Source organism: Capra hircus, chromosome 13, assembly GCF_001704415.2.
Source record: "Capra hircus breed San Clemente chromosome 13, ASM170441v1, whole genome shotgun sequence".
Taxonomy (NCBI): Eukaryota; Metazoa; Chordata; class Mammalia; order Artiodactyla; family Bovidae; genus Capra; species Capra hircus.
In genome coordinates, this window is record NC_030820.1 from 35,606,530 (window position 1) to 35,631,937 (window position 25,408).

At 45.1% G+C, this 25,408-nt stretch overlaps 1 long non-coding RNA gene across 1 annotated transcript; it reads right to left on the reverse strand.

Annotated features, from left to right (window-relative positions):
- Window positions 1,091-25,061, reverse strand: LOC108637364. Its single transcript, XR_001918970.1, has 3 exons — window positions 24,938-25,061; window positions 15,150-15,269; window positions 1,091-1,156 (listed from the first exon to the last, which is right to left on the reverse strand). It is a non-coding gene; the product is annotated as an uncharacterized LOC108637364 (long non-coding RNA).

The following is a 25,408-nucleotide window of genomic DNA, read 5'->3' on the forward strand; positions in this document are numbered from 1 at the left end:
ACTCAAACTCATTTCCATCATGTCGGTGATGCCATCCAATCATTTTATCCTCTGTGGTCCCCTTTTCCTCCCATCTTCAATCTTTCCCAGCATCAGGGTCTTTTCCAATGAGTCAGTTTTCGCATCAAATGGCCAAAGTACTGGTATTTCAGCTTCAGCATCAGTCCTTCCAATGAATATTCGGGACTGATTTCCTTTAGGATTGACTGGTTGGATCGCCTTGCAGTCCAAGGGACTCTCAAGAGTCTTCTCCAACACTACAGTTCAAAAGCATCAATTCTTTGGTGCTCAGCCTTTTTATATAGTCCAACTCTCACATCCATACATGACTACTGGAAAAGCCATACCTTTGACTAGACAGACCTTTGTTGGCAAAGTAATGTCTCAGCTTTTTAATATGCTGTCTAGGTTGGTCATAGCTTTTCTTTCAAGGAGCAAGTGTCTTTTAATTTCATGGCTGCAGTCACCATCCGCAGTGATTTTGGAGACCAAAAAAATTGAGTCTTTCACTGTTTACATTGTTCCCCCATCTATTTGCCATGAAGTGACGGGACTGGATGCCATGTTAATTTTCTGAATGTTGAGTTTTACGCCAACTTATTCACTCTCCTCTTTCACTTTCATCAAGAGGCTTTTTAGTTCTTCACTTTCTGCTATAAGGGTGGTGTCCTCTGCATAAATGAGGTTATTGATATTTCTCTCAGCAATCTTGATTCCTGCTTGTGCTTCTTCCAGCTCAGCATTTCACATGATGTACTCTGCATAGAAGTTAAATAAGCAGGATTATATATAATTTGAATAACTTCTATATAGAAGTTAAATAACCATCCCAACCCACTAGTTATTTCAACCAAAAATAGCTCCAGACATTTTCAAACATTGCTTGGTGGACGGAGCAAAATCTTTTCTGGGTGAGAACCACCGATCTGGAACTGGACTTCGTGCCCACATGCCGGGTGTGTCTCATGATGGTGCAGGCTGCTTTGCCCCCATGGACACCCTGCCTGCTTCTGCAGAGGTGGGAAGGTACACGGGAAGCCACGCCCACTGCCCCTATACTGCCCCGGCCACAGGTGTCGGCACGCACCTTGTCCCCTTCAACGCCAGGTCACCCATCAGGCAATCCTGCCCTTAAGTCACTTCTCACTGTCACCACCTTGAAGAAGAGAAAAAGAAATTTATGTCAAGGGTATGTTTCATAATCCTCTTCAAATCATGTCACAAAATATTCCCTTCCTCTTCTGGAATCTTCCTGTAACCCTCACACACCCCCATTTATCTCAAATGTGTTAACTCCAACTACTTTTCAGGCATCGTATCAGGGCTGGACTCTCAGATAAAGCAGGGTGCTCTCTGCCCCTGAGGGGATCCTATAAAATGAATGTGATAAAGAGTCCATTAAATATTAATAGACATACACACCCAGTGTTTCACAGCCCAGGGCAGATGCTTGCAGGAAGGTGCAGTCAGGGAGGCTCTTTGGCGATGGTGATATTTTGGCTACATCCTGAAGGATGCCAGGACTCTGCTGCCAGCCAGCACAAAAAGAGCCTTCCGGTTGGGAGAATGGATTATGCATACAATGAGGCCCCACCACACACTGTGTTTAGAAATATTTGAAAAGGTAGATGCAACTGAAGTATCGTAAGCACGAAGGAAATCAACCAGGGGCCAAATTATCATGCCTGCCAGGTGTGTTAAGAAATGTGGGCTGCTTCTGTAAGTGCAGCCTTTTAGAACTGGGAGCCTTAGCTATGCTCTTTTTTTTTTTTCTTTAATTTTATTGAAGTATAATTGATTTACAATGTTGTATTAATTTCTGCTGCAAAGTGATTCAGTTATATATATATATATATATACATATTCTTTTTTTTAAATATATATTCTTCTACATATGCTTTCCCACTATGGTTTATCACAAGAGATTGAATGTAGTTCTCTATGCTATACAGTAGGACCTTGGTCATGCATCCTGTATATAACAGTCTGCATCTGCTAACCCCACACTCCCAGTCCTTCCCTCCCCAACCCCTCTCCCCTTTGGGCCCTGCTCTGATCTTAACTTCTCTGGGTGGGTCACTCTTTCATCCTCTCTTTTAATCCAAGATCCAACCTTTTGGCTTCAGTTAAAAGTAATCCAGCCATTCACTTGAAATTCCACAGAGAAATTTCTCCATAATCTTTTTTTTTTCTTTCTGTTTTTACCTCTGCAGAACAGATCCCATAATATCTATGAAACCACCTCCTGGGATCTTCACAACTCTATTATGGTCTACTTTTTGCGTAGAAAATCCACAAGCCCTCCCCACAAACTCCTACTTTTTGCCCGGATTCATTTTCTTCTCCCCATCAGCATAACCAGGAAACCTTTCTTACCCCTACTGGGATATCATATTCACAAGATGCTAAATATCCAAGCCCCAATTTCTGGGTGTGATCCTTTTAGCAAAGATTAATTCTCCTTGCACCGATCATGCTGGACATACTTTATATGATTTTTCCAGCTATTTTCACCCTGAAGAAAGTGGCTGTCAAGCCGAGTGATGTTACGGACACAGCAGTCTGCACTGCTCAGGGTCTCTCACCAGTCGGTCCTCATATGTATTTTTAATTCTGAAAGTATCTCTAAAGAGAGAATACATGCTCAAGTTGATACCAGAGACATTCTCAGGGGCTGTTTTCATAGCAGCTGTTCATTTCATGGAGCGAGATGCTGTGGGAAGGGGACAGGCTGAGAGGTGAGACAGAGTGAGGCTGCGAAGGCCAGCTTTCCCCACGTCACGATCTGCTCCTACCGGCCCGTCTCTCCCAAGAACACTGATGTAGGCTCAGGCACAGACCTCGCTCACCCTGAACCCTGCCCTTGGTGCTTTCTTCCTAGTGGCCAGTATCACAAGACACACCCAGATTATCAGGAGGGCTGGGGCCTGGACAGGGCAGGGGTAGGGATGCCAGAGGAGAAAAATGGCCTGTCTTCTTATTTTTTTAAAATAATTTTATTTATTTAGTGATTTTTGGCTGTGCAGGATCTTTGTTGCTACACAGGCATTTCTCTAGTTGGGGTGAGCAGGGACACTTAGTGCTGGACCCAGAGTAAATGCCCAAAAAATGGTAGTAATATTAATTAATGATAATTTGTGGGGAAAAAAGACGAGCTAATCATCTTTATATGAGAAAAAATTTCAGAGATTGTATGTAAAACATGAAAACATAAAACTTAAGCAAAAGGCATGGAACTGAGGCTGAAAGCATCATATGACATCCTGAAACCCAAGAAAAGTGATACATTTGTTTGCATAACATCTTTAATATGGAAAAACCCCACAAAGTTAAAAGATAATGAAATGGGGGAAAAAATACCTGCAATAGTAGTAGGAGGGACTTCCGGTGGTCTAGTGTTTAAGAATCTGGCTGCTATGCTGGGGACTCAGGTTGGACCCCTAGTTGGGGAGCTAAGGTACCACGTGCCACAAAGCAGCTAAGCCTGTGAGCCAGAACTACTGAGCCCCCGAGCCACAACTAAAGAGTCTGTGCACCGAAATGACAGGTCCCAGGTGCCACAACTAGGACCCAGTGCAGCCAAATAAGCAAATAAATATAGAATTACTTTTAAAAAGTAGTAAGAGCCCACTTTGTTTAAAAAATAACACGATGCAAACATACTCACAACACATAGTCACCATATTTGTGTGTATGTATATATAGGCATATATGTATGTATTCCTATATATCTGTTGGTATGCATGCTTGTATATGAAGGGGAAAGAAGAATATTCACAAAAATATTGGCTTATAGAGTTTTGTGTGATTTTAATTTTCCTTATATTTTATATATTCTATTTCTTAAAAAATGTATTTAATTTTAAAAAGAAGTTATTTTTTAAAATTTTTTGATTAAAAAAAAAGGCTTGAAACATTTACTAGATAAGATCAGCTTTTGGAGAACGGTGCATCCTCCAGAGACCAGAGAGTTGAACTAATTCCAGAGCTGAGATTCCCAGTATGTGGCTGGGGTGGGGGGCGGGGGTCGTCCCAGTAAGCACAAAGCCTCAGCTCAATCAATTGTATTAGTAGTAAGTCAATGGGAAATTGGCTAAAGTATTAAATGATTCAATTGCTTTTTACTTTGTCTGGAAAAAAGAGCATAGCCATAAAATGGAAATTGCTGGCACAGTCTTCAAAGAGGACCCCCCAAAAGTAAGTGCTTATTGTAGCTTATTGGATAGTTTCTCTATGAGTCAAGAGAGGCTAAGTGTTATAACAAACGGCCTTGAAAGAGTATCTGAACACAATAAAGATGGATTTTGTGTCCTGCTGGGAGTCCCTTGGGACTAGCATAGGGCCCCACGTGGTTACTGAGAGAACTAGACTTTTCCAAAGTGGTTCCAGCCCAGGGTCTCTACAGAGTCTTCCTCGAGGGAGGTTAGCTGGTTTAGGGAACCCACTGCACCGTTTCTGCCATGTGTCCAGGGAAGGGAGTTCTCAAGTCTGCCAGACACCCAGCTTCTACTCTCCGCATAGTTTGAGAGTGGATCTTAGTCTCACTGTGTCCTGGAGGATAAACTGTCCATTAGGAAAATCCATCTCCTGTTGCTCTAAATAACTTTCTAATAAATAATTTAGTGTCACGCATACCTTGATATATTAAAGGAGCCAGACACTGCCAGCACTCCTATCTCTAAAAAGAAACTGGTTACTTCCCTTGCTCACTCCTACTGTTTAAATAAATTTCTCTTTCTGGTTTATGCATCTGTATATTTTGAGATGGAGTTTCCTTTCTATTTCCAGAAAGAATTTCTGGACCTGGAAAGCAGTAAGACCTGAGACACAGGGATTGGGTGCCTGCTCTGCTGTCCCGTGGGTCTCTGTCTGACTCCTCAGTGTCACTTGATTCAAAACAGAAAGTGAAGCTTACAGTGTGGGGTGACCCTAAGATCTTCAGAAGGCACAGGATTAAGTCCAGATAACAAATGAAGGCATGATCAAAGATAAATCTAGGACACCAAGATCTGGTAGCTGGAAAAAAAACAGCCAACATGATTTTACCATCTAGGTAAAGCAAAGACGGGCTTCCCTGGTGGCTCAGATGGTAAAAATCTGCCTGCAGTACAGGAGACCATCTGCAATGCACGAGACTGCAGGTTTGATCCCTGGGTGGGGAAGATCCCCTGGAGGAGGAGATGACAACCCATTCCAGTTTTCTTGCCTGGAAAATCCCCTGGACAGAGGAGCCTGCTGGGCTGCAGTCCATGGGGTCACAAGGAGTCAGACACGACCTGAATGACTAACACTTTCACCCTTTCAAAGAGAAGATATTTAGGCAGGTGTCTTTTAGAGCAGGGGCTTCTCCCATTCTGGGACTTGATCTGAACCTGGGGGAGCCTGACTTTGCAAGGGAAAGTGAGCGGGCTCCACCATCCAGAGGGTGGGGGGTTTGGGGAGTAGAGGGGTTGGGAAGGAGGGTGGAGGAGGCAGAGATGGGGTGGGGGAGGGGCAGTACCCTTTCCACTAATTCTGGAGCATTCCAGAGCACACCAAAATTAATCCTCTGAGTGTTCATTTCTGCTCTGCTCTCACTGAGGAGTGTCACAAGTGCTTCCTCAGTCAAGAGGAATTAACACGCTCCACGGGTTGCCTCTTCCGTTCACCAAATTTACTCACATGGAAACCTCTAGGCTCTCATATTTAACTCCCTGGGCCTCTGAACTGAGGCTGGTGGAGAAGAGCAAGCCCACATCAGGGCCTTTTTTATTCACTGAGCTTTGCTTCAAGAGCCCTTTTTTTTTGGAGGGGGTACATGGCTTTCTCCAGGGGCACGTACTGTTGGGGTGGAAGTGGGTAATTGGGAATGAGAAGGTGGGATTGTGCTCCTGGGAAAGACCGTGAACCCAAGGAAACCCCTGTTCAGATCTTTTGCTGCTCTAGCACTGAGTTCTTAACCCAGTAGCAGAACTGGCTAAATAATTTGTGGGGCCCAGTGCACAATAAAAATGTAATGCCTTTTGTTTAAGAGTGATTAAGACTTTCAAGATGGTTATAGCCAGACATTAAACCAGGCGAGAGGCTCCTCTGCGTGTGGAACTCTGAGCGATGGCATAGGTCACAAGCCCCTGAAACTGGTCCTGCCCACAGATTATCTTCAAATTATACACAGTCAAACTAAATACCAATTGTTTCTACCTTGAACGTATTTTTTCCTCTGTGTACTCACTTATATTTAATGTGCCACTGTGCACCTGGGCAGAAAATTGAGGATCATCCCAGATTTCTCTTTCCCTCACCCCCGCCTTCCAGTTAGTGACTGTTTCTATTGATTGGGAGAACTTTCTTTTTCAGTACATCTTCTCTTCCTAATCCCTGTTGTGTTTCAGACTCATGATCTCTGACTGTGTATCTGTTTGCCTGAATGATCTCTCTAAATGGCTAATCTGACCACATCATTGCCCTACTGAAAAGCCTTCATAGACTCCTTAGAACAGGGGTCCCCAAACTCCGGGATCTAATGCCTGATGATCTGAGGTGGAGCTAATGTAATAATAATAGAAATAAAGTGCACAATAAATATAATGTGCTTGAGTCATCCTGAAACCAACTCCCACCCTGCCGTGGGAAAATTGTCTTCCACGAAACAGGTGCCTGGTGCCAAAAAGGTTGGAGACCACTGCCTAGAACCTACAAAATAAAACCCAAGTAACTTTGCCTGGCACGTGTCATCCTTTCCAAGCCAGCCCCTCCCTCCTGGCTCACATTTTATGCTCCAAAAACACTAAACTATGAATGGTTCCCACAGCTCCTCACAAAGCCAGGCTACATGCTCTCTGAGGTCGTTCCTTCTGTTGGAATACTTATTCCAGCTTCCTGAGAAAGAAGACTTTCCCACACTCAGGGCTGCAGGATACACCACCACCCCACCCCCCCCACCCCCCCACCCCCCTGCCAAAGACACCAGGTTCTAAGACTTTGTAGGTGTGATTAAGTCATGGGTCTTGAGATGGAGACATTACCCTGGATTATCTGGGTGGTCACTAACTGCAACTGGTAAGAAATGAAGTATAGAAGGCTTTACTACACAAAAGGGGAGGCGAGGTGAAGATGGAGCAGATAGAGACTTGAAGATGCTATGATGCCGTCCTTGGAGAAAAGGGCCACCAGCCAAGGACTACAGCCCTAGAAGCTGGTGAAGGCAAGGACAGGGTTCTTCCCTAGGGCAGCCTGCTCAATGCCTGGATTTCAACCTAGTGAACCCCTCTCAGACTTCTGATCTTGAAACCACAAGAGAATAAATGTGCATCACTTTAAGCTACTCAGCCTGTGGGTATTTGTTACAGCAACCACAGAGAACTAACACACCACTCTCTGGAGAACTGCCCCCTTCCCTGCCCACCTCCCCGAGCTGGGCATCCTTCTCTGCGCACACCACTGTGCTGTGCTTAGCTGCTCAGTCGTGTCTGACTCTGTGTGACCCTATGGACTGTAGCCCACCAGGCCCCTCTGTCCATGGGGATTCTCCAGGCAAGAATACCAGAGTGGGTTGCCACGCCCTCCTCCAGGAGATCTTCCCAACCCAGGGGCTGAACCCAGGTCTCCCGCATTGCAGATGGATTCTTTACCGTCTGAGCCACCAGGGAAGCCCAAGAATACTGAAGTGGGTAGCCTATCCCTTCTCCAGGGGATCTTCCTGACCCACCACACAGATTTCTAATTTCCCCAGTAGGTCATGTGCTCTAGGAAGGCAGAGACTGTGTCCTGTCCCTCTTTATACTCCTGGCACCTAGGCCAGTGTTGGCAACATAGCAGCCACCTCGTAAATACTCACTGAGTTGAACTCCCCCACAGGGTGAAAACGGGGTGGGGTGGGGACAATCTACCTTCAGCTGGAGAAGTTACTCTTCTGTGCTCACAGTTTTCATTGCTCTCCTGAAATTGAGCGTAATCATCCCTTAGATCCATCACACCTGCAAACTGTCTTCACTGATGAAAGTGCCTTTAATTTCACTACAGAAAACTTGCATGAACTCCAAGTGCCACATAGTCGAAATAGACTTTTGCCTGAGTTGTTTCTCAGGGACTTGGAGTCAGCTGTGTCCAGTTCAGCTGAAGCCCATTAAGGCTGGTTAGGACCACTGACCCTCCAACTGGACATGGCTGGTGTTTGCTCAGTAACATTTGACATCAGAGGGCCCCAAACTCCATCCTCAAACTGTGCTATTGTGCGTCGCTAAGTCGTGTCCAACTTTTTGTGAACTATGGACTGTAGCCTGTCAGGCTTCTCTGTCCATGGGATGTCCCAGGCAGGAATACTGGAGTGGTTTGCCATTTCCTTCTCCAGGAGATCTTCCTGACTCAAGGATCGAACTTGCATCTCTTGTGTCTCGTTCATTGGCAGGCGCACTCCTTACCACTGCACCACCTATGCTAACAGCACTATTTTCTGAGCCTGTGTCATGTGAGGAAGCCCACAGCTTAGATGCGTCTGTACAGATAGTGGTGACCTCACCTCTTTCTGATTTCCAATCCGTGTTCCCCACACTCTCCACGCCTTAGTGTCGCCCCATAAATACCCCAGCCTCTGCCCTCGGGGGAGACGGGTTTGAGATTTGTTCTCTGGCTTCCTTGCTTGGCTGCCTTGAGGATAAGCCCGTTCACTGCTACACTGTTTGGCCAGGAGCATGAGGATGGTAGAGCCCAACAGAGCTGAAGAGTTTGTCCAGAAAACAAGGCAGGTCATACCAGCTGAGGGGAGGACCTCTCCGACGGAAAGAGAAACTCTCCCAGAGGAAGACGGCCACCTGAGCAATTCCGGAGGATCACTTTCTAGAAAGTGGAATTCTCAGGTCAGTTTTGGACCATCGCTGATTAAAGTCTATGTCAATTGCCATTTTTGAGAAATTGTACAGGCAGAGGCTGATGCTTTTGTGCCAGTAGTAGTAACGACCAGTTAGTAACATCCAACACAGATTCACTCAGGAACATGCAGACAAACTTCAGCAGAATTTGGTAAAAAAGCAAACAAAGGATTTCAGTCTAGAGGAGAGACTGTTCTCTTAGCCACACTGACCGGGTTTCCGAGGATTTCTGGGGAGGTGAGGCAGGAAATTCATGGCCAGTCTCCCTGTCTGCTAGATCTAGTTAGATATGTGAACTTCTTATTTCTTTCCTTTCTTTCTTTTTATAAATTTTGACTGTGCTAGGTCTTCACTGTGGCACTTGGGCTCTTTGTTGTAGCTCGATGGTTTCTCTAGGTGCGGAGCATGGGCTCTCTGGTTATGGTAAGTGGGCTTAGTTGCCCCAGTGCAGGTGGGATCTTAGTTCCCTGACCAGCAATGGAGCCTGAGTCTCTTGCTTTGGAAGGTGGATTTTTAACCACTGCACAACCAGGGAGGTCCCAACTCCTCGTTGCTTGCATAGTAAAAATGATATCTATTGTATGACATTAATGTAAGTGAAGTGAAAGCCGCTCAGTCATGTCTGACTCTGTGACCCCATGGACTGTAGCCTGCCAGGCTCCTCTGTCCATGGGATTCTCCAGGCCAGAATTCTGGAATGGGTAGGTGTTCCTTCTCCAGGGGATCTTCCCAACCCAGGGATCGAACCCAGGTCTTCGTCAACGCAGGCGGATTCTTTATGGTCTGAGCCACCAGGGAAGCCTGACATAATATAACATGATCCTCAATTGTGATCAACCTATCCCTTGTTGCCTTTGTAAACCCTGGAGTAATGAACACCCTGAGATACTATAATTGAAACTTATCTGGCCTGGACAGATCCTGATGACTCTTTGTTGTCAGGAATCTGGTGGCCACAGTGAGTGAATTAAGCAACCCCCTTCCAGAAGCGAGCTTTGAGAGGCTAACCTCTGCCTGGTGGGCTGCGTGTTGCCCAGGGTAGAACTCAGGAGAGCTAGAAAGTTCTCATGTGTGATATAACCTGAATTCTAATTCACTGTGTTGAAAGACAAACGTGGAAATAATGGGAAAATTCCAAACCTCATAAAATCGCCCAGACTCAGTGAGAAAACTCTAGTCTTAGAAAAAGTGAAGAAGCCAACACGTATAAACGAAGCTCTGATCACTCTGCTACAGCAGTAAACAGCCAGCAAACTCGGTGTCTGCAGAATTGGTGTTGGCCGTTCCTACAGCCAGCCAGCTCTTACTCCAGTAAAAACCAAATCAGAGTTCACCCTCTCCAAGAAGTTTACTCCTGTTAAGTGGGTCAGAGCCATAAAGATCTATTGCAGACACAGGACTGTCAGGGATGCCCATTACTGCACAGACGTAAACAATTATTCAAAATAGAAGTGGGAAAGCAGGAAGAGAAGTGCACTGATCATTTCATGAACAGTCCGGGTTTCCAAACAGGAAGCCCTTCCTGCAGACGTGGTGAGCTTGCTAGGGTATCTGGTGTGCTGTAGGCACTCAACAAAAATTAAATTAACATATCAAGACATCCAAGGGAAAATGCATTTTTTCAGACATAAGAGAACACAGCTGTGTTTGGGGTCTGTTGACGATCTTGAGTTATTTTAAAAGTGTTTTGTTTTGGTAACCCATCTGGCAAGTTCTCTTCCCCTTCGTATTTATACCCGTGTGTATTTACAGGAGAATTTAATCCATATGTTCCTGATTCAATTACACTTGACTCATCCCAGTATTGCTTTGTAAAAGCGATTTGAATGCCAAGAATCTTGCAGGTTTTCCTAACAAACTCTGAAGCTTTTGTGTTTTTTTCCCCCCAAGGACTAAGAAATTTACTTTTTTTTTCATCCAAAAGTCTGAGTTTTTTTTTTTTTTTTTTTAAGGAAACACATGGACTTTCACTTATCACTCTGTTAGTATTTAGTTACAATTTGGGATGGTGAGTGGCAAAATGATGACCTGAATAAAATTGCACTGAAAGTTGGTTATTGGTATTCCTATTACATAACTGTCCAAAAAGACATTTATCCCCAAATTAGATCATTGCAGGAATTACTAAACTCTTGAAAGCTTTCTTCTTGGTCCAATTCAATAAAAAATAATAATATATTGAGCAGCCAGGAAATCAGGTCACTCTGCTCTAATAGCAGACAACTTCTGAAGTGTCTGCCTCTTTCCCAAATTAACCCTGCCCCCTACCTCTCCCCTCACAACTCCCCAGCGGAGTTTCTGGCATCATGGAAGTCACTGGACTGAGTGGGTCCTTCCTTAACTCAAATGGGGCTGCCAGGGGGTCTCTTTTGTTTACAGTTTAAATTGGTGGGTTGGGGATAGAGCTGTTAAGTCGCTTCAGTCGTATCCGACTCTTTGTGACCTCAGGGACTGTAGCCCACCAGGCTTCTCTGTCCAAGGGGTTCTCCAGGAAAGAATACTGGAGAAGATTGCCGTGCCCTCCTCCAGGGGATCTTCCCCACCCAGGGACTGAACCCACGTCTCTTATGTCTCCTGCATTGGCAGGTAGGTTCTTTACCCCTAGTGCCACCTGAGAAACCCTTGAGGATAGAGAGGAAGAAGGAAAGGGAAGGGGAAGGGAAAAAGAAGAGAGAGCTCGGTTTAGTCTTGGTGTGACTTGTATCTGTATCACATAAACTCAGGACCTGAGAGAGAGCATTTTCTATCACAGGACCTGTGGTACAGAGTCAATAAGCTGGCACACAAAGACAGGATGAACCAGAAAATCAACATACACATTTAATGTGTTATTTTCCTCTAAAAAATGTTACTATCAATGCACTTTAGGATCTAAGCAATTCAGCAGGCTTGATTATACTCTGATTAAATCAACAGAGAAATTCTAGTTTTAAGGGAATGAATGCAAAGTAGAGTCCACCTTATTTTCAATGTATAGAATAAAATTTGCATAAAGCAATGTTGAGAAAGTATTTAAAGATGAGTTTAAGGGGACAAGATGCATTACAAAAATCCATGCAATTCGAATGTAGAGTGGCACATTTCTAGAAGCTAAAATGATAAAACCACTAAAGACCAAACTGAGACTGCTAAATCCATTCTGAAAATAAGTTCATTATTCAAAAGACAAAAAGTTATATTTTTAAATTCCTATTGCTAGAAATAGCAAAAGGAAGAAGCAGATAGAGCTCTAGAGGAAACAAACCTGGCAGGTAATCTGATGCAATTTAATACTTATATTAAATGTTATGTTGACTACTTCTCATTAATTCCTCATTATTGCTGTCATTGTCCTGTGATGTTTTTAAGCCATTTCTTAAGCGAATCAACAAACAGTTTTAGCAACATGACATAACAGTAAGACGCAGAAAATGGCACGCTGCTGCTGCTGCTTAGTCGCTCAGTCGCATCTGACTCTATGCCACCCTATGGGCTATAGCTCGCCAGGCTCCTTTGTCCAGGGGATTCTCCAGGCAAGGATATGAGAGTGGGTTGCCATGCCCTCCTCCAGGGGATCTTCCTGACCCAGGGATTCAACCCAGATCTCCTGCATTGCAGGCAGATTCTTTACCGCTGAACCACTAGGGAAGCCTCATGAAACTGCATACTCCCACCTAAATATAAATATGAGCGGACAAGGAAACTATGGAAGAAATATACTGAGTATGTTTCGTTTCATGTCATTATCTCGAAGAAGGTAAGTATATTCATTGATGGAAATGGAAGCCCAGGCAGATGACTTTCCAAGTCAGGAAACCACCCATGAAGAAAGTTTTAATAAACAACACCTCAGAGTCCTAAAAGAATTTACTGCACTACCTCATGGAGGCAAATACTCTAGTTCTGTTTTGTTTTTAAAGAGGAGAAAGATTCTAGGAATTTAAAGCTAGTGAGCTTGTCCTCAAACCCTGGAGAAATGATAGAACAGGTTGCTGAACAGCCGATTTGCGGAACTAAGAAAAGGAAGGTGTGGTCGCAATGCATAGACTGTGCAGAGTGAGAAAGAGTTTTCACTTCGCTCTCTGACAGAATCACGTTCCAAAAGAGTGGATTACAAAGTGTAACAGTGAAAACGAGTAGAGACCGATGTATAGCGTTGCATATAATTTCAAAAACAATGGCAAAGGCTGGGACCAGGGTCCAGGAAAAGATCAAGACGAGTCTACGGTGAGAAATGGTGCCCGTGACCAGCCATGGCAGTGCCCTGCAGCACGCAACCCCCTGTCTGGGGTCCTGCGTCCCCCTCCAGTGGGCAGCCTTTCACAGCACTGACTCATTCATGGGCATCCCACGGAGACAGCGGGAGGGAAACCTTCAAATGCCTGAGGTCTCACATGGGAGAGGGATTGAATTTCTCTCGTAGAAATCCAGGAGGCAGACAAACAGCACCTGCTCCCACAGTCGGTGAAAGAGAGGTGTGATAAAAAGCCAGCATTTATTGGGAGCTTATTGTGTGTTGGACGCAGTGCTAATTATTTATTGTCTTATGAAATGCTCCCCAAACTGATAAGGTGTCTGTTATTACCTCCATTTTACAGATGAGGAAACTGATCGATGCAGAAGTTAAATAGCTCACCGGGGTCAAGTGGTGACCTCGGAGCTATATTTGAACAAAAAGACTGAGTCCAAAGTCTCCCTGCCAGTGGGAGAGGAGCCACAGATAATGGACCTCCAGTCTCAGAACGCGTTCAGCCAGAGGCTGCCGAGGGGGCCCCCTCCAGGACGGTTCAGGCACTGCTTTCCTGCACGGAGACTAGCGGGCTTTCTCCCTAAGCGGTGTTTTCCCAGATGAGAATTATGAATCTGGAAGTATGAAAAAACAAACTTTCCAACAAACACCCCCAAACGTTACTGGTAATTAACCCTGATTGTTAGGACTAGAGGCTATTTTCACTTTTTGGTTAAACTTCTCTGTACTTGGTGATTTTTTTTTTTAACAGTGAGCATCTATTATTGTTATAATTAGAAAGAAACACTTGAGCTGTTTCCCACTAAGCAGGGAAGAGGATCCAAGAATGCATGCACAAAACTGTGAGCAGATGGTTTCTACATGGTTCAAAGGGTACTAAATAGCTTTATATTCTTATAGAAATGTTTGCATTTCCCAGAATATGATTTTTTTTTCTGAAAAATCATAATGATCTTATATAATTTTCCCTTGACACTGAGTATGTTTTTTTTTTTTTTTTTGACACTGAGTATGTTTTAAAAAATCATTATAAGGAAGAGGCAGGACTCAGGGGATGTGAAATGAAAATAATTGTAGTCTCCTTTCCCCTCCCTGATACCACCCGCTGGTGTCCCTTCTGCGGGGTTATTTATTGAAAAGCAGCTGATGGAGGCAAATACTCTATTTTTTTTAAAAGAGGAGAAAGATTACAGAAATTTAAAGCCAGTGAGCTTGTCCTCAAACCCTGGAATAATGATAGAACGGGTTGTTGAACAGTCCATTTGCGAAACTAAGAAAAGGAAGGAATGGGGGTTCTTTGGTGCCCTCCCCATGTCACTGTACATATCATCAGCTGTTCATTTAGATTCAAGCAGAACTCACTCCCGAGTTTCTGATTCCGGGAGAACAGCTGCACCCTCTCCACTTTTGGCGAGATCTCCTGAGATGTCCAACACCTTCCAGCCACACCTGGCCCATCGGACACACACCGCACCCCTTCGATCGGCCACCAGAGGGCGCTCGGACACTTTCCTAAAACGCAGCTCACTGCAAGTTATTTTTTTCAAGCGCACAGCAGACACCTCTGAGTCAAAGTGATTACCACGCTTTCCTTTGGCAGAGAAATGTTCCAGCACATCAATCATATTATATTCTCCAGGGAAATCTTGTCTAATCTCCAGCTGCAAATATCGTATACCCTCAAGATGGGATCTGGGTTAAGTATAAAAAACTGGGTTTGAATACCTGAATTGTGAGTGTGGCCAGGTGGCCCAGCCTCACTTTGGGCAGCGCAGGGGTGGGGGCATGGGGGGCAGTGGCCAGCACCTGTGGGCTGGGGTCTCTTTGTGGAAACAAAGAAGGAACATGAGCTTCGCCGTGTCAACTGACACACATGGGGTCTTACCAGTGTTTTGTCATTAAATTTGGGAAAGAGGATGGAGAAACATGGAAACCAGGACTTTGCTTTCCTGGGCATCTGTTACTAGCTGCTGCTTATGCCAAGCCCTTTGAGGTATACATGTTTGGGGTGTTACTATCCTAGAGTTTACAACGGAGGCTCCTGGAGGTGAAGAAACCTGTACAGGATCACATACCTCAGAAGTGGGGGCACCTCGGGACAGCCAACTGTAAGTGCCTCACTTTCACTGCTGTAATTGTGCTTCTTTCATGACTAAGTCATGATCAGTTACTCGTACACATGGGAAGTCGATGACCTATATTTTAAAAATAAAAGACCAGAGTATTATTTTAAATTTTGAAAAGGGGCAGGGGGTAGGTGGGGGTGTTCTCCTTTTGAAAAGGAAAAGCTGGATAAACTTATTCTCATCTCTCCTGTTCCCAGAGCCTGCATCTAGGCTTTTGCTATAAGGCTGAGTTCTTGAAAGAACATCTATGAAAGAATCACTCAGAATGTGTTACTAATGCAGATTCCTGGGCTAACCCTTGTCCAGGTTTTCCTTGACTTATGACTGGGTGATTGAGGAGTCCCACGTGGCCCTAGTGGTAGGAACCCACCTGCCAACGCAGGAGACTTAAGAGATGCAGATTCAACCCCTGAGTTGGGAAGATCCCCTGGAGGAGGGCATGGCAACCCACTCTTGCCTGGAGAATCCCAGGGACAGAGGAGCCTGGTGGGCTACAGTCCATGGGGTCACACAGAGTCAGACACGACTGCAGCCACTCAGCATGCCCATGATGGGATGGCATCCCAACAAACCCATTGTAATTTGAGAGTATCGTTAAGTCGAGAATGCGTTTAAGCACCTAACCTATATCGTGGATTAGCCTAGCCTATGCTTAATGTGCTGAGAATGTTTATATGAGCCTATAATTGGGCAAAATCATCTACGCCAAAGCCCGTTTTATAATAAAGTGTCAAATAGCTCATGTAATTTACTGAGTGTTGTGCTGAGAGTGGAAAGCAGACTGGCTCTAAGTGCAGGGGTTGCTTCCTCCTCTAATCACGTGGCTGACCGGGAGCTCTCTCTCTGTTGCTGCCCAGCCCTCCAGGGTGTATCACACTGCATATCGCTAACTCGGGAGGAGAACAAATTCACGATTAGAAGTAGTACAGTTTCTAGATGAGGTGTATCCCTTGTACACCATCATAAGTTGAGAATTGTCTGTACGAGTTTCCAGTTGCTGCTGTAACACATGACTGCAAACCTCCAGACTTTAAGCAACACAAATGTGTCGTCTTTTGGGTCTGAAGATCGGGAGTCCAGGATGGGTCAGGAAGGTGTGTGACCTCTGGACAGTCTAGGGGAGAAGCTACTTCCTGGCCTTTTCCACCTTCTGAAGTGCACAGCGTCCCTTGGTTCCATCCTCTGCTTCTGTTGTCACATTGCCTCTGCCTCCTCCTTTCACTTATAAAGACCCTTGAAAGTTTGTTGGGCTCCCTGGACAATGGAGGATAGTTGTCTCATCTCAAGATCCTTACTCTAGTGACGTCTGCAAAGTCCCCTTGCCATGTAAGGAAACATATTCACAAGTTTTGGGGTATTCGGATGTGGACATCTTTGGGAAGCTATCATTCTGCTTATGAAGATGCCTCGGGAATTCCTGTTCAGAAGTTTGATGGGGGGGCCCCAGAGTCTTTATCTCTGACAGGAGCACCCCCACGGTCCCTGACCCCCACTGATTTCGGTTACACTATAGTTGGAGAATCATTACTAGAAATGAATCACATCCCGCACGTTAGGCCGTGGTTGCTGGTCGGGCTATTTAGTTTCTCTGTGGCACTGCTGCTCAGGGGGTGACTTCAGGGTCTCCGAGCCCTGGGAGAGCAGGGTGTGGTCCTGTCGGGAAGGACTGTCCTGGCGAAAGGAGGAAGGGGTGGGGCGAGACGTTGGTCACTTTCTCAAAGGTCAGAGGTCAGTCATTACATCCTGGCATGGGAAGGCAAGAGGGACCCTCAAGGAGAATGATGTATCTATCAGGAAAGAGGCAGCACCTTCCACCTGGAATGATTGTAGGAGCATTTAATAAAGAGACAAGGGGAGGAACAGGGGGTCCTGAGACATGAACCAGCAGGGGGACATGAATGTCCTTCAGCCTCAGGGGCATCAGGAGGGAACACAAACCAGATGGGCCACGTGGAAAGAGGTGGGCAGGGTGATGGGTCTGCCCTGGAGCCCTCTCCTTTCCTGTGTGGTCCTCGCTGGCCAAATCCAGCTGGAAGCCAGAGGACCCCTACGTGGTGCCTGCAAGATGACCCCCCGGGGGCTCAGGGCAGGGCTTGAGACGGACATGTGGAATATCTCCAGGGAAGAAAGTATTTCCAGTCCTTGAGAAAGAGGTCACCGCCATCCACCCTGTGAACCAGCACAGTAGGGAGGTGGCAGAGGAGTGACGATTGTGGAGGGATGACCAGTGGGGAGCGTGGGACCCTGAGACCAGGCAGCACACTGATGCCCGAGTGTGGGACAGGAGACAGGAGGTGGAAGAACCCATCCACTCCAGGGAGGGTCCCCCAAGGGCAGAAACTGTGCCAGAGGCAGGGGGTGTCCTCCAAAGCTTCTGTCAGAATCAGAGGCCTTGTTTCATCATCACTGTGGAAAGACCTTTGCCAACAAGCTCCAGTGCTTGGCAGTAATAAGCCCTGAAGTGCTGCAGGGAGAGCCTCCAAGCTGATGCTGGGCCTGCACCAGGCACACCTGGGCACACCTGGGCACACCTGGGCACACCTGGGAGCAGGGCTGCATTCTCCATTACATCACATCCAGATGTTTCACGGGCCCCAGGGAAGAAACGGTATTCTTTTAGGAGTTTAAAGATTTGAGACGTACAGATGGAAAACAAATAAAAACAGCAAGAAAGAAAATGTAAAATGTTTAACCTGGGGAAAAGGTGGAGCGATTTGGGAATTTGGTGGAACATAACTGTTACCAGTGCAAACCTGGGGAAGAGGGATGTAGGGAGAAAAAAGATGCCCCAGGTCAGGAGACGCCTCTGTCCTGCCTCATCTGTCTAAGTTTCTGCCACTAGTTTTTTATATTAAACTTTTTCTTTTGTTTGAAACTTCAGGTGGACAGCAAAGGGACTCAGCCGCACATATCATCCCCCAAAGCCCCCTCCCATCCAGGCTGCTGAAGAACACTCAGCCGAGTTCATGGCGCTGTACACAAGGTCCTTGTTGGTCATCCATTTTCAATACAGCACCGTGTACACGTCCAGCCCAAACTCCCCTTCTCTTCCCTACATCCTTCCCACCCCCTCTGCAAGTTCATTTTCTAAGTCTGTGAGTCTCTGTTTCGTACGTAAGTTCATTTGCATCATCTCTTTTTCGATTCCACATGTAAGGGATATCATGCAGTATTTTTCCTTCTCTGTCTTGCTTCATTGTGACAATCCCTAGTTCCATCCGTATTGCTACAGATGACATGATTTCACCCTTTTTAATGGCTGGGTAATACTCCACCGTGTGAATGTACCACGTCTTTTTTATCCATTCCTCCGTCCTTGGACATTTAGGTCGCTTCCATGTCTTGGCTGTTGTAAACACTGCTGTAATGAACATTGGGGTGTACATATCCTTTTAAAAACAAGGCCATGTTTTTTTCTGGATATATGCCCAGGAGAGGAGTTGCAGGGTCATATAGTAGCTCTATTTTTAGGTTTTTAAGGAACCGCCGCACTGTTCTCCATAGTGGCTGCACCGATTTACGTTCCCGCCTACAGTGTAGAAGGGGTCCCTTCTCTCCACTTCCTTTCTAGCATTTATTGCTTGCTCCACCACTATTTTAAAGAGTACTCTAAAAAACGAAAATCTAGTGTGTCCCTCACATACTTAGAAACTCTCAGCAGCTTCCCACAGAACTTTGAACAAAAGCCAGCCTCCTCACTCTCTCTGAAACCCCTGGGCGAGCTCTCCCGTACCTGCTGCTGCTACCTTAGCTCCTGCGTGCTCGCCTCGCTCACTGTGCCATCAGTATTCACATCCCCTTCCTGAACCTGGCCATTCCTGACGGCACTTGGGCCTCCTTCTGCCTGGATGCTACACCACTTTCTCCACCAGCCTCCACACAGCAGGGGCCTTCCTTGACCAGGTTGCCCTCTGTCTCTGCTTCCTGCACAGGACTGGTCTCAATTTGTAGTTTTTACTTGCTTGTTTCCTTGTTTATGATCTGCCTTTCCCATAAGAAACGCTATGAAGTTGGGGTTGAGCTCTGTTTTGTCTGTTGTTGAATCTCTACTCTCCTCCATGCCTGGCATGTGTCGGTCGATGGATGGGTGAATGGATGAGTGGATAAATGAGTGGATGAAGATGGGTCGATGGGTGGATGGATGGGCAAGTCTTACAAGATCTAATCTTTGCCTGCACTTGAAAACTATGTTACTTCACAAAAGACTTGTTTGGATTTTGCTCTGTTAGACACTGCTAAAAAGTTTTTGGCACTTCACAACCAGAAAGAATCAAGACAATTAGAGACAGTGCAGGAAGTATTTGGACATGTGGAAGAGGTTACATTTATCCAACCCTAGACAATTACTCCAGAAATAATAGCTCTTACTTATTTCAGAAATTTCAGATTTGCTTAACAGAAACAAAAATCAAAGCCTTATTTCCGTGTCGGAGAGATTATAAATGACTTCAGCAGGTATGCGCGCGTGCGTGCATGCATGCGCGCGTGTGTGTGTATAGCCTTCATGTACACAAGTAACAGAAGGATTTGTGGCTTACAGAAATTCTGCCTAGTGCGTTGTCATAAACAGAATTTTCTTTCTTTGCAAAAAGCTAAAAAATATTCCAGGCAAATCTGGAAAATCTCTTTGCATCTCAAACCCCTTACAGCACTTTCTCAAGGATTTATAATGTCTGAGAAATTTTATACCTCAAGACACGGAAAACCAAGATGGTCAAAAATTTGGAGTCGTTGGAAAGAATTTACCTTTATATACCATTCCACCTCTAAGTTTGTTATTTAATATAGTCTAGGAAAATACGTTAAGGAGGGAAACCTCTTTTTACCTGACTATAGAATTTACAGTAAGGTGGACAGGACGGGGGAGCCTGGTGGGCTGCCTTCTCTGGGGTCGCACAGAATCGGACACGACTGAGACGACTTAGCAGCAGCAGTAGCAGCAGGACGGCTGGAGGAGGAAAAAGCCACTGGACAGATTAGGGAATGTGAGCAAGGAATCGACTTCCTCAGAGGCAAGACCCAGGAGAGATCAGCTGCAGGGTCTGCACCTTGTGGGTAGAGCCTGGATTCAGCTTCTTAATCATCCAGCCTGAAGTCCAGGGACAGTCACACCAACTACGTAGCCTTGTTCCTAACTGTCTCTTAGTTTCCTAACCTGTAAACCGGGAATGGTAATAATACATCTTTCTAATACTATTATGATGGACAAGGAAATGGCAACCCACTCCAGTATACTTGCCTGGAGAATCCCTTGGTCAGAGAAGCCTGGCAGGCTATAGTCCATGGGGTCGCAGGAGTCAGACACGACTTAGTGCCTAAACCACCACCAATACTATTATGAAGATTAGATGAAAACCAACATCCATAAAACCCTTCATAGTCACACATGTGAGGTAACACTTAGGACCCAATAAGCTTTCCAAAAAACATTGGCCGTAATTATTGGTCAAGCTCAGTGCTGTCCAGTGGAAAAATAACATGAGCCATGTGTGCAATTTAAATTTTTGTAGAAGCCACATGGAAAAAAAGATAAATTCATTTATAATCCAAAATGCTATCACTTTAATATAATCAATATAGATAATTAACAAGACATTTTATAGCCATATCTGTTTTCTTATCCATCCTAACTCTTTGAAATTCAGTGAGTACTTTATACTTAAAAATATAGCAGCAAAACTGGCCACATTTCAAGAGCATGGTCTCCATCCGTGGCTGGTAGCTGCTACGTTGCCCATTGCAGGGCCAGTTTCTGGGCCTGAATCCCAGAGAATGACCGAGATGGAATAGCACACATTCCAGATTTCAGCCGGAAAAATCTCTCCACGTCCTGCTGCCAATCCCATTTCACAGAAAAGCAGCAGCTGAAACACTGCTGAATTTAAGGCTGAAGTGCTTTTCTCTGGTTTGACTCCCACATCCCATGCTTCACAGCCCCCTCCCTGGAAGCTCTGTCAGGACTGTGAAACCAGAATAGGACTTGTTTGTTTTCTGAATTCTCTAGGCCTTGGAGGACTTGGTTACCACTCAATAGTATTAGAGGCCTGCCTAGGAGCTAAGATGGTACAGAATCTGCCTACAATACAGGAGACTCGGGTTCAATTCCCAGGTCAGGAAGATCTCCTGGAGAAGGGAATGGCTTACCCACTCCAGTATCCTTGCCTGGAAAATCCCATGGACAGAGGAGCCTGGTGGGCTACAGTCCATGGGGTCACAAAGAATCAGACAGGACTGAGCGACTAACACACACTTTCAGTGGCTTTGGAGAGTCCTGTTTGTTTACTCAAGAGTGTTTCCAGAATTCCGAGGCTGAAATCCACCACTGGGAACCAAGACAAAAGGGCTCTGCACTTCCTTCTTCAGGTTTACTGTGGTCTCTTCTGGAGGATGATTCCCCCGCAAAGAGAAGGTTAAAAGAGAAAAAGAGAAGAGGTTCTCTATGAATTTCACCCTTTTTCCCAGTGGTATTGGTGGTAGCCAGCAGATGGCAGCCTAGTACCTTCTACAGTGACCCAGGGAAGAGGCGCAGGAAACATCAGTTCCCTGTGTTTGTGGAGACAGGTGGTGGTAGCCCAAGCTTGGTGTTTGCCTGGAGTTCCTGAGATACTTATAGGGTTGTGATGTTACAGTGAAGGCAGTGGTGGACATCCCAACAGAATTTTCTCTTTGCTGTCTTCCCTTGCTCAAGATCTTTTCTTAAGATCTTTTAAACAACTTTTCTTGCAAGGAAAAGCCAATTCTGACTCCCTGTTGGAACGGATTCTTTGAATTCCTTTTCCTTGCTTTTGTTATTATAATCATACATAATGGCCTGCCTCAGAGAAAACCTGCCCCTCTGCCTGACTGTTAAGTACCTTTGTTCAGAACTCTGTCCACCTATGGATGTCAGGAAGGAAGAAATAAACACATCCCTTGCCCGAGGCTTGCCACTCTAGGAGACATTTGCAAGATCAGTGGCCTTCTGTTTCCTCACGTTCTCCCCACTGCCACCCCCAAGTCTCTGTTTTACAAAATAATCTAGTATCCTGACACCAGTAAGATGGTTGTCTTGAGACATTGGTCTGCTTTCTTCTCTGTTGACTGGCTTTCTAAATAAAATATTCCTTACTCCAACTTATTGGCCTGTCGTGTGGAAAGCAGAGTAAGCATGGAGTCGGTAACACTTTGGGGAATCTTTTTCACATTTACTCTTTCATCTCACACAGTGATTTACATGATTTGAATCCTGGGTGGCTCAGTAGTAAAAAATCTGCCTGCCAATGCAGGAGATGTAAGTTTGATCCCTGGATCATAAAGATCCCCTGGAGGAGGAAATGGCAACCCTCTCCAATATTTTTGCCTGGGAATTCCCATGGACAGAGGAGCCTGGCAGGCTGCAGTCCATGGAGTCTCAAAAGAGTTGGACACAATTGAGCAACTGATATATACATATATATGTGTGTGTGTGTGTGTGTATATATATATTCAAATGCTGCATAGGGAATGGTGTCTATTTCCAGTTATTAAGGGTCACTAGTTTTTTTTCTCCTTTCTTCCACATCATTCACTCGCTGATAAACTTGTAAAAATTGTTTAACATGTGTGGTTGGGTGTTTCTGAGAATACTTGTTCTGTGAAATCTGAAACTTTGTAGATCAGCAGTCACATTAGGCAAGGTTTTGAATTCCATACAGGAAACCCATGGCTGCCTCTCTCTCCATAATTAAATAACTTTTCCGAGAGTGTGACTTCTCAGAAGGCTGTCTGAGAATTAAAACCACTCCTTATCAAAGTTTAGGCATCTGATCACACAGTCAAGTAAAACTCTGGATATCGACACTCACAGGGGTCAGTTTTCTTTCCTGGAAAAATTAATTGGCTTATTTCAACTTAAGAGAACATTTAGATAATAGATAACTATATGATTACAATGGATCATTATTTTTGGAAAGAGGATATACAGATAATATTTGTGTGCTTCCTTGAAGAGTTTTCTTTAAATAATGAAATTGTGAAAATGAGTGAGTAAACACTGGTTGTTTTCAGTAGAAAGGTAGAAAGAACGGAGGATTCTTAGCTGTGCTTATTATGTGTGTTCGTGTTAAGTCATTTCAGTTGTATCTGACGCTTTGCGACTCTATGGACTATAGCCTGCTAATCCCCTCTGTCCGTGCGATTCTCCAGGCAAGAACACTGGAGTGGGTTGCCATGCCCTCTCCGGGGAATCTTCCCGACCCAGGGACTGAGCCTCATCTCCTATGTCTCCTGCATTGGCGCTCATGTTCTTCGTCACTTGTGCCACCTGGGAAGCCTGCGTTTATCTACTCACTCACTAACTTCTCATTCTAAGTATTTGCTGGGTGTCTATTAGGGGAAAGGCACTGTGCCAGGTGTCATGGGGAAAGGAAGGTGATCCTTCCTCAGATTCTTCCTGTAAAGAGGGGTCCACTGGAGGATGTGGCATTTAGAATGGATACGTATAGGACGGTCAGAGAAGGCAATGGCACCCCACTCCAGTACTCCTGCCTGGAAAATCCCATGGACGGAGGAGCCTGGAAGGCTGCAGTCCATGCAGTCGCTGAGGGTCAGACACGACTGAGCGACTTCACTTTCATGCATTGGAGAAGGAAATGGCAACCCACTCCAGTGTTCTTGCCTGGAGAATCCCAGGGACGGGGGAGCCTGGTGGGCTGCCGGCTATGGGGTCACACAGTCAGACACGACTGAAGTGACTTAGCAGTGGCAGCATGTACAGAAAGGAGTTTTCCGCATGGCTCAGCTGGTAAAGAATCCGCCGGCCACGCAGGAGGCCTGGGTTCAATCCTTAGGTTGAGAATCTCCAGGTTCAGTCCACGGAGAAGGAAACGGCTACCCACTCCAGTATTCTGACCTGGAGAATTCCATGGACTGTGTAGTCCATGAATTGAGTCTCAAAGGGTCAGACACGACTGAGTGACTTTCACTTCACTTCACTTTATAGAAAACAAACTTATGGTCACCCATAAGTTTCCCATATGGTTTCCCCATAAGGGGAAAGAAACTGGGGAAGAGACACATTAAGGGTATGGGATTAACAGCTACAAGCTATTTTATATAAAATAGGTAAGCAGCAAGGATCTAACAGGCTTCCCAGGTGGCACTAGTGGTAAAGAACCTGCCTACTAATGCAGGAGACGTAAGAGGCAGGTTCAGTTCCTGGGTTGGGAAGATCCCTTGGAGAAGGGCATGGCAACCCATTCCAGTATTCTTGCCTGGAGAATCCCATGGACAGAGGAGCCTGATGGGCTGTAGTCCATGAAGTAGCAAAAGAGCTGGGCACAACTGAAATGACTTAGCAAGCACAAGGATATAACAAGTACAGAGAATTATACCCATTATCTTGTAGTAATTTTTTTTTGTAGTAATTTAAAATGGAACATAATCTGCAAAAATACTGAATCACTATTCTGTATACCTGAAACTAACAGAATATTGTAAATCAACTATACCTCTGAAATAACAATTTTAAAAATGGATCTTAAAAGATAGGTAAATCCATTAACAGACAAACGGTTAAACAAAATACGGTAGGTCCATTTAAAGGAGTGTTATTCAGCCATAAAAAGGAAGGAGAGTCTGCTATGACATGGATTAACCTTGAGAATATTATGCTAAGTGAAAGAAGCAAGACGCAAAAGGACAAATATTATATGATTCTGAAACCACACTCTTGCTCAAATGAGATTCAAACCCACTGTCTTTTAATTGAAACTGCTTACCTGGTCTCAGGACTTACTGAAGCTCAGGTTCTCTTGTCTCAATGTAGAAAGAATTCAGTGTGAAGCAAGGCAATACGTAGAGAGTGAGTTTATTAGCATAGGATGCTCGTGAGAAATGCAAGAGGGCAGGTGAGGGCGTGCAGCCCTGAGAACAATGAGGGCTACGTTTTTATAATCAAAGAAAAGGCAGGGAGGGGAGAAAACCACCTTCTTCCTCATTCTTGGGCACACACAAAGCCTACATCATTAGTTCCTCCTTTGACCCTCTATGGTTTAACTGAAACTGTCACTGCGTTATTTAAATCATATGTATTTTAGCAGAAGAGTGAAGTTTAGTTGCTCACTCGTGTGCTACTCTTTTGAGAACCCATGGTTTGTAGCCCACTCAATTCCTCTGTCCATGGGATTTCCCAGGCAAGAATACTGGCATGGGTTGCCTTTCTTTCTCCGGGGAACCTCCCTGACTCAAGG